Genomic DNA, 7,495 nt, shown 5'->3' with positions numbered 1-7,495 from the left:
ATGGTTTTCCCAGTAGTGATGTATGGAAGTGAGAGCTGGACCACAAAGAAGGCTGATCGCCGAAGAATTGATGCTTTTGAATTATGGTGCTGGAGGAGACTCTTGAGAGTCCCATGGACTGCAAAAAGATCAAACTTATCCATTCTGAAGCAAATCAGCCCTGAGTGCTCACTGGAAGGACAGATTGTGAAGCTGAGGCTCCAATACTTTGGCCACCTCATGAGAAGAGAAGACTCTCTGGAAAAAACTCTGATGTTGGGTAAGATTGAGGGCACAAGGAGAAGGGGACGACAGAGGACGAGATGGTTGGACAGTGTTATAGAAGCTACAAACATGAATTTGACGAAACTCCGGGAGGCAGTGGAAGACAGGAGTGCCTGGCGTGCTCTGGTCCATGGGGTCACGAAGAGTCGGACATGACTAATCAACTAAACAGCAACAGTCCTATCAAGAGGTACCTAGTGGAAAACACTGCTGCCCATTGCTACTACTAATATGAACGTTGAACAGAGATATATTGAAAAACAGCAAGTGACCCACCCAGGCAACCTGGAAATGTTGCACTCATCAGTTAAATATAGTTTATAACTATATAGTTTATAACTATATTTTAGTTAAACATGCATAGAAAAGAATTGTTCCATAATCCACCACAGTTCTTAGGAAAAGAAAAGGTAACTCAACTCTCCCCTTAAGGCAACACAGATAAAGTGATTTACAGGGGATAACACGGGGGAAAGGACTATCTTGGTAAACAGAAATATCGGGTTAGCAGAAACGTATGACCCAGCTGCTCTTCCGAGACTATCTTCTACCGTGAGCAGAAGATAAACAGAAGCAGGAAGAGAAATGACTTGACATTAGCACCTTCCTTGCAGCTATAAGTGAATGGGGCTGCGATTCTGAACACCATAGTAAGTAACCTCTGTGAACTCAGCGGAACTTACTGCCGAATAAGCATGCACGGGACTGCTTTTTCTCTGTTTTTATGTTGTATATATTTGGGTTTGATCATATGGAAACGTGACAGAAGTTCTGGCACCTATTGTATTTCATGGCAGGTCGGTCCTAATGTTTACAAAACTTTCCCCACCCCCTTTCGGCTACTGCTGATAACGTTTCTGTTGTCTTTGGCGGAGTGGCTTTGACCACCTAAAAGCTTTCGCCGCACCAGACGTGCGAAGACTGCGAAGGTACCACAGGAGGCCCCCTCGAAGATGCGCCCGCGCTTTTCCCTCACCAGGGAAGACCCCCCCTCGCTCGCTCCGCTTGCCTTTGCCACACACGCTCTCGCGGCGCCGCCTACCGCAGGCCACACCCTCCTCTCCTCGCTGCAGACGGCCCGGAGGCGGTGCAGGCGGGCGGCCATTTTGTGGCGCTGCTCGGTCGCTGGCGCTGGGGCTCAGCGCGGGGAGCGGGGCCTGAGTGGCGAGTTAGTCTCCTTTCTAACCCACTTTTTTCCCGTACAGGCCCCTCGGTAAGAACTTAGCACTTCCCTGGCGGCGCCTCCGGCTCGCCGGGGAATCATAATAGGTGGGGAAAGCTGGGCTTGTCCGGCTCGGCTGCGAGGGGGAGCGTGTTCCCCTCCCACCTCAGCTTGCACAAAGGGCGGGAGGGCGGGAACGAGGCCTGAAGGGAGCGGGGGGTGAAGGCCGCGCTCCGGAGCCTCGTTGGCTCCCCAAGGCCTTGGCCTGTAACTGTCGCGTGGGGTCTGTAGGTTGGACAGGCATTTAGCGTCGCTAAGGCATTTTGGGCCTGGTGCGCAGGGTTGCTTGGCTGCGCCTGAGCGACGGTGCTGGTTCGGGGTAGTGGAAGAGCCGCCTATGCGCCCCGTGGGTTTGTGACCCCCGTTTCTTTTGGGGGTAGGTGAGTATCGGCGGCTCCCATCATAAGTGGCCTAACTAAGCCGGGCTTCCCTGGTAGCACCCCCGGGGCCGGGTCTTAGGGCGGTGCAGGCGCTCCCATTGTAGGGGATGACGGGGGCGAATGGAAGCGAACTCGGTAGTGTAAAACAAAATGGCCTGAGCTGCGGGGATTTTTTTCCCTTATTTTTTTTTTGCATCGACCAAAAGCTGCCGCAGTACGCCGGATTCTCTGGCGTCCAAGTCAAATAAAGACTCGCCCTTGCGCAGATTCGAAGTGGTACTGGACTCAGTGTGAACAACGCCGTGATGAATTTTCGATAGCTTTCGATTGAGATCTAGCGTCCTGTTTTCAAGGTTTTGTTTTGGTGGGGTGGTCTCCAGGTACACACACCACTGGTTGTTATTTTGGTTAACTGCGCTCTCTGAAATTTCTGGGCCCTTCGTGGTTAACAAAAATTTAAATTCGCGGCATGAAATGATACCTTAGGTGTGAAACCCGGTGTCGCTGTTTTAAGTTGGCTAAAAAGGCTTTAAGAAAGATTTGGTTCTGGAGGATGACTTCAGAGTTTATGGTTGTTCTTTAGGACTCCTGGGGTGGATTTGTTTTATATCTTCACTGAAATGGGCGTACTCTTCAGGTTATATAACAAATTCATATGTTATAGAGCGATAAGGACATCATTTGTATACAAAATTAATTAATCGTTCCGAAATTTGACTTCATAAAAGAGAGCTTCATTGTTTGCTGTATTTTCCTAGTTTCTTTATTTCCTCTGAGGGACATAAATGGAAGGATATTTGCTTTTTAAACAACAGGGCTGTTGTAAATAGGTAAAGTAATTGATGATTATTAGCCAAAGATAAAGGAAGGTGATAGGAATTAAATTTGTCAATTGACAATAGAACAGCTAAACTCACATATAGGTACAAACTGTTAAGATGCTATAAAAAAGGCTTTTCATTTTAAAAAAAGTATTTGTTCTTATGTATTTTGATTATTAGGAAATACTGGCTTTAGTTTTGTGTTGACTTTGAATCCCTTTATTCCAGCACACTTTCACTTCCCCTTCCCCAGCTATTGATAAGCATAGTAATCCTACATTTTTAATACTGTTTGTTTGAAACAAAGCTCCAAGAAAATGCTTGGTGTTGGAATGTTCTGCTTACCTCATGAATAAAAAAGAAGCTTATCATAGGTTCTATAGGATTTTGGTGTATATTTTGGAACTCAAGGGCAACAGAGTATTCATTGGGCACGAAGGAGTCATTAAGACCAGGGATAAATTAATATGACAGAATATCTCAGCAGATCTGGTAGTATGCTTTTTTTGAAATGGTTTTTGATTTCTGAACATGCTTGCTTGGAATTATGCATGCGGCATAAACCACAGAAAATAGTTATGGGAAAAACCGAGCATGATGGCAGACCCTTTTGTTGAATAGAAATGTGCACTGGGAACTGGTTGGAGAAAAATATCTCTTGGCATTTATATTTTGCAGTGAAATAACCATGTGGAACATTATAAAGCTATTTAGAAATGAAAAATGGCGATCTCGAATTGTACAAAAAATTGTCACCAGGATAATTGAAAGATTTCAGATGCTGAAGTTTGGCTTGTGCTGAATAATTCTCACATGAATTAACATATGTCCTAATCTTGAATTGTAAATAGTTTATAAGGTCAGGTAGTGAATGAGTTCTTGGGTTTTGCTGTTCAGACAGGTGTTTTACTTCAGATTTTATGCGGGAATTCACACTGTTTAAGTTTTGTGGTGCTGATGTTGATTTGTTCCTTGAAAGTCTTTGTTTCGATTAATTGTTATTTCCTGTGGTCAGCAAATATACGGTTTTCTTTAAATAAGGCATTATTACAGATATCACCTGTTCATAGAACTGCCTGTCAAACCATTCATGAGATGTGTGGAATTCAGTATTCGTTTTTGTTTCCTTTCTTTAAATGGAAAATATTTTCAGGATCTGCAGATCAGGATTTCCAGATTACATTAGGGTTGTGTGTGTTTAAGTACTAGTGTATATAAACGTGCTGAACGTTGGACACAATGATTGTGAAATACTGTTTGGTCCTGTGCTTTGAGAAGAAGATTGTCCTGTTTGCAATTTATGTTGGATTGTATTTTGATTCTGCAGCTCTAAAATAAGCAAGGTTAAAGAAATAGGAGGAAGTGTATTGTAAGGTATTTGCAGTCTGATTTGGCTTCAGCAAATGTGAAATGACTTTGAAAGGATGTTGTGTTTTGGTTTATTTAAAATACTTCTTAATTGGGTGAGAAGTTGTAGCATTAGAAAACTATTCTAGTTTTCTTGATCAGGAAAAATAAACTAGCCCTCTTTATGAAATGAGACAAATCAGCTATCTGAAGAGATAATGCAAAGTTAATTTCTTTAATGAATGTGTTCTGGCTTTTTGTTTGTATTTATTCTCATGTTGAATATTTTTTGTTTTAAAATAAAAGTAATTGTTGCTATCAAAATGTGTGAAGCTGTGGAAAAGACCAAGGAATGTATATTTCATGCACTCTCAAATTTGTGGTTCCCATGTATTGGAGTGCCTTATGATGAACATTGTCCCAGACTGTCTTAAATACACAGCACATTGTGGACTGCTAACTTTTAGTTATGTGTTGCTTGCATTGATTTTTGCCTCCATTTATTCTTTATTTCAGTCTAAAAGTTGGTTTTAATTGGTTGCCCACAGGATTGCCTTGGCTTCTACTACTTGTTAAGGAAAAAAAACACACCTCTCTTGGCAGGTAAGATACTGAAGATGTATTTATGCTTACTGAACACGCTTGGATAATTCAAAGTACTCAGGAAGATAGAGCTAGTACATGAGTTACTTTAAAAAGTTTAAATCACCAAAACTATATGGAGGTTCCCCCCTCCTTTGTTGGCCTCAAGTTATGATTTATTTGGTAAAACTTTCTGTGGGTAGAATTCTTTAAGATTGAGGTCTTTTTAGGGTTATATGGTTTTTAAAACACCATTAACTCTTCTGTATAGCAAGTTTTGTGTAGTTACCCAAATTGTCTAGTCATGTAGGTTTAAAAACAAACAAAACCCAGGTGAATTCTACTCTCCTAGCTGAAGCTTGGCAGCTAAGTCTTTAATTTACATTTGGTGTTTGAATACATTTTTATTATAATTGTAGCTCTTTGGTGTTTAGTCTGAAATAATTAATACATTTTGTGATGCACATCAGTGTTAGCTATATATTTGCAAAGTCAGATTTTTATATATCCGTGCCCCCCAAAATACATTCTTTACATATACCATGATGGTTATATCTACAGCCTGTTGTTTTCTGGAGAACTGTACTATTTTGCTGCTCAGTCTTCTATGTAACATTTATGAACTGTTGTTAAATGGCTGTGCAAACATTTGTGTCTTGTATTTTTTAATAAGTATCTCCAGATGAATGAATTATTTAAAATGGAAGGCCATGTTAGGCAGCTTTATGACATTATGGAAGAAATGCATTCTTTGAGATAATGGCCCAAAGATTAATAATTTAGTTTCAAATATTTTTATCCTTCTCTCTATCTAAAATATAATCAAAGCAGCTATTAAATCTAAAACATCAGTAACTACAGTTTGGTATAAAATAAACAGCACAGCATAGCTTTTTGGTAAGTATAAAAGACAAAAGCTTTGTGAACTACCCACATGAAAACAAATAAAGATGGAGCCAAGTAGACATCTCTCAAAATGACGTTCCAAAATATTTGCACATTGTCAGAAAAGGCCCTGTTCCTATGGTCTACCAGTGACATTTCTGGTGATGAAGTATGGAACAAGACTTTGGTGTCTCAATATTTCAGCAGGTTCCTAAGACAGACTTAATAGTTTTGATTAATAGAATGTATATATCTGGACTGGTTTATCTCAAAAATCCTTATGGTTGCAGAGAAAGATTTGGCTGTAAACAATACTTTTGCTTACTTGTGATGATTGAAAGCATGTCCCTGTTTTTGTGTAAGACCAGAATTTTGGTGCACATAGTGCAAGTGAAATACTTATGTAGGTCAGATTAGGAGGCTTCTACATTTTTCAGACCAAGGACCAGGCTAAATGTGTTTGGGCATTTATACTTAATTTTCATCATATAGGCTTTGTCCTCTTTGCGCAGGGTTGCATTCCTGGTGCCTGCACACATCGGAGCGTACATAAGCCTACTCTTTTACGCCCCCAACTTGTGTTCAGACCACTTCCACAGACCACATTTGTTTGGCAGTAGTTCTGCTGTTGCAGTCTGCTTTAGATCCTGGAGCACCAGTTGAATAACTGTGGTAATAAGGTATGCAACAAGGTATCTTCAGACAATACACCTTGATTTATGGACTTAATCCGGAAGTCCGTTCTTAAACCAAAGTGTTCTTGAACCAAGGCATGCTTTCCCATAGCAGCAGGGGCCTCAATTTACAAATGGAACACACTCAACAGGAAGCAGAACATGTTCTGCTTCCAAGGCAAAGTTCACAAACCAAAACACCTACTTCTGGGTATGCAGCATTCTTAATCCAAGTTGTTCATAAACTAAGCTGTTCTTAAACCAAGGTACCACTGTATATTTGTGGTGGGTCTTGAACATGCAAAATTGAATGTTCTTCAAAAACCAGTTGAAGATATTAATAGAACTTGAGCCTCTGTGCAAAGGTTCCAGTCATAGACACCCTCAATATTATATAACATGGTTTACAGCTTATTTAATCTTTTAACAAAAATGTTTTAGCCTTTTTATGATGTGCTGAGGTCTGTATTCTACTGAATAGGCCTATTCACTCTTTTGATTTTGCTGCTTAGGTTATGATTATAACACTTCTGCAGAATAAATGTTTTGTAGATGTTGCTGTCCAAATAATAATAATAATAATAGTTTATACCCCGCCCATCTGGCTGGGTTTCCCCAGCCATTCTGGGTGGCTTCCAACTGAATATTAAAAACAATACAGCATCTTCCACTAATATGTTGTACTAGTTTTGAATGCTTGCTTTAACTTATACTAAATTGTTTGCTTGCATTTGAATAATCTACATTTTCTTATGCTTTTAAATTAGGGATTAATAAACTTTTTAAAAGCCTTTTCCTATTTCTCATTTGCAAATCTATTGCATAGTAATTTGTATCTGTGACTGTCATAACATCTTAAAGGTGACACTGCAGATTTCAAACCTGTTTTATTTTAAAAGAAAACTCTTTAATTAAGAGTACTTACTACAGTAAATATAAGCAACATTGTAAAACTGGACAAAATATATTACAACACAAAACCACTGTTATCAGCCTGAAGGGAAGGGTTTAAATAAAACAATAACATAATTATAATTATTTCTACCAGGAACTAAATGAACTTCAGAAAGACTGTGACATCACATTTTCACCAAATATGATGTACAGTATCCAGTCCATCAATAGCCCTTCCAGCACTTAGACATTAGGATGAATGTGAAGTACTCTCTGTATCTTAATGAGATTTAGCATTATTAGTGGATGACTTTGAACGTTGCCTCTTTGATCTAGCATAGATATATTGAAAAAATGTTTAAATGAAATTTGCTTCCAGTATTCTGGTGGCATAAGCTGGTTTCCTGATTTGTTTAGTAATGAGAA

General features: G+C 39.8%; 1 protein-coding gene across 3 annotated transcripts in view; it reads left to right on the top strand.

The window, feature by feature from the left end:
• Positions 1-1,349: 1,349 nt before the first annotated feature.
• Positions 1,350-7,495, top strand: part of CPNE1 (copine 1) — a 58,856-nt gene continuing 52,710 nt past the window's right edge. For 2 of the 3 annotated variants that reach the window (XM_082228656.1, XM_082228658.1), the window contains exon 1: positions 1,350-1,477. The gene's annotated coding sequence lies outside the window, so the exon portion shown is untranslated. The remainder of the gene's footprint in view (positions 1,478-7,495) is intronic. The other variant, XM_082228657.1, reaches the window with a different exon arrangement.

This window comes from Podarcis vaucheri, assembly GCF_965113315.1.
Source record: "Podarcis vaucheri genome assembly, chromosome: 6".
NCBI classification, from domain to species: Eukaryota; Metazoa; Chordata; class Lepidosauria; order Squamata; family Lacertidae; genus Podarcis; species Podarcis vaucheri.
This window is presented reverse-complemented; position numbering and strand designations above follow the sequence as displayed.